This window comes from Empidonax traillii, unplaced genomic scaffold (assembly GCF_003031625.1).
Source record: "Empidonax traillii isolate 1590-97213 ecotype Southwest subspecies unplaced genomic scaffold, ASM303162v1 scaffold3480:size12768, whole genome shotgun sequence".
In the NCBI taxonomy this organism is placed as follows: Eukaryota; Metazoa; Chordata; class Aves; order Passeriformes; family Tyrannidae; genus Empidonax; species Empidonax traillii.
Genome location: NW_020958673.1, coordinates 1 through 1,962, shown reverse-complemented (window position 1 = coordinate 1,962; position 1,962 = coordinate 1). Strand labels below are relative to the sequence as shown.

Sequence of the window (1,962 nt, the reverse complement as noted above, 5' to 3'; positions counted from 1 at the left end):
TGCCCCACAGCCCAGCTGGGCCGGGGCTCCAGCGGCACCCTGGCTCGGGGGCACAGGAGCTGCAGAGGAGCCCGCACGCCCCAGGGAAGGCAGCAGCGGCTGGGGCGCAGGCTGCTGTCCCACAGGGGCTGCAGCAGTGGGCAGGGGCACAGTGCCAGCCCCACACTCGGGCCATCAGGGACTGGGGCTTTAGGGCTGTCTTTACCAGGCACTCGCTGAACCTCCACAGCTCCTTCTTCTTGACCAGCTGCTCTAGATCTCTCCTCTTCAGAAACCTGGCTGCACGAAGAAGCACTTTCCGAGAGGCCTGCAGAGCAACAGGGAGCAGGACATGACACCGCAGCCCAGGGCACAGGACCCGTGTCCCTGGACCAAGGCCAGAAGGAGGCTGGAGCTTGGGAGGTGCCAGAGCAGGAGGCAGCCCAGCCCCTTCCCACGGAGACTCCAGAGCCCACAAGTGCTCACTTCTGCCACTTGCTGGTTCTCATTATGCCATTGGAAAAAAAGTGGGAGCAGGCTCTGGATCACGTGTTTCTTCAAGGATGGTTTTCCCTCATCCACTCCCAACTCCATCACCTTGGGATCCATGCTCAGCATTACAAAACCTTTGATCGCCAGGCGACGCCTCTCTTTGCATTTGTTCGCCAGGTCTCTTGAAAGATCTGCAGGATTCCATCCCCACATTCAGTCATGTCCAGGCAGTCAAGGACCTGCAAGGCACGCAGCAGTGACAGGGTGCCCGGCCGGCAGGAGCCCGGACCCGCACAGGGCTGTGCCCAGGCAGCAGCTGCGGCTGCCAGAGGGCTGAGAGGTGGAGGCAGCTCGGCCAGGCAGCGCTCGCCAGCAGGCTCACCTCCACAAGGAAGGCCATGGCGGGAACCTCCCAGCGGGGCTTCTCCCTGCTCAGCAGCCCCAGCAGGCAGAGGGCAACTGGGGAACACAAGGGGCTTGAGGCACGGCACATCTCCCTGTCAGGGGGAAACAGGCACTGTCAACCCTGAGCTGGGTGGGCAAACCTCTGCTGGGGCTCACTCACACAGAGGCCTGGTCTTTCCCCACCAGCTCAGGAGGGGACACATGCACCTTGGCAGGCGGCTCCTCCTGTGCCCCCGCCTCTCCCAGCCTCTTCCACTCTGCTCAGCCATCCCTGAGGGCTGACAAGGCCCTCTGACCCACGGCCACGGGCACTGTGGGGGTGCCCCGTGCCCAGGCAGAAATTACAGGGGCAGCGGGGACAAGGGGATCTCACCTGGCCAGCAGACCCACTGCGTAGTGGCAAGTGTCAGGCCTGAGGAGCGTGTCCCAGCCACGCTTACGTTCCATTGCCATCACAATATTTTCAAACTGCAGATGGCAAAGCAGGGTCTTCACGGTCAGCACTGCGAATCTGTGTGGAGAGAGAAGCCCAGGTCAGGCTGGGAGCCCTGAGCCTGCCCCAAGGGCATGGAAGGCACAGGAGGACTGGGATGGAGCACCTGCTGGGGTTCCTGGCGAAGCGGTGTTCCTCCCAGCATCTCCCCCAGAAGGTGGCAACCTCCTCTGGCATCTGCTCTGTGCTGATGAGAACTTGGAAGAGCAGATCCACGAGGAGACGGGGCGAATATTCCATCAATAGCTCTGGGTAGCGGATCATCTGGAGAATCTCCCAAACCACTATGGTTGCCTACAAAAGATAAACCACCCGGACCAGTGCCCACATATCCATGTGGCAGGACCCGAGCATGGGAGGGAAAGGCCAGGGGAGACTCAGGGGGAACCCCTGGCCTGGTGCCCCTGAACCTGCCCCTAGTCCAGGTTTCCAGCCTAGTGCCTGAGGCAGAGAGATAGCTTGGTGGGGGAGGATAGAGAACTATCAGAGAGGCAGCCTGGAGTTGATCAAAAACCTCAGAAACTCACAGCCAGGGCAAAGATGTCCTTGTCCCCCTCAGAGGTGGACGTGCCGTGCAGTGGCCAGTCCTCCAT

The 1,962-nt window shown here is 61.5% G+C and overlaps 2 long non-coding RNA genes across 2 annotated transcripts; both read right to left on the bottom strand.

Annotated features, from left to right (window-relative positions):
• Positions 1-675: 675 nt before the first annotated feature.
• LOC114072566 lies at positions 676-1,263 on the bottom strand. Its single transcript, XR_003574202.1, has 3 exons — positions 1,250-1,263; positions 854-968; positions 676-710 (listed from the first exon to the last, which is right to left on the bottom strand). It is a non-coding gene; the product is annotated as an uncharacterized LOC114072566 (long non-coding RNA).
• A 6-nt stretch (positions 1,264-1,269) lies between these two features.
• Positions 1,270-1,960, bottom strand: LOC114072564. Its single transcript, XR_003574201.1, has 3 exons — positions 1,897-1,960; positions 1,476-1,663; positions 1,270-1,387 (listed from the first exon to the last, which is right to left on the bottom strand). It is a non-coding gene; the product is annotated as an uncharacterized LOC114072564 (long non-coding RNA).
• Between the last annotated feature and the right edge of the window lie 2 nt (positions 1,961-1,962).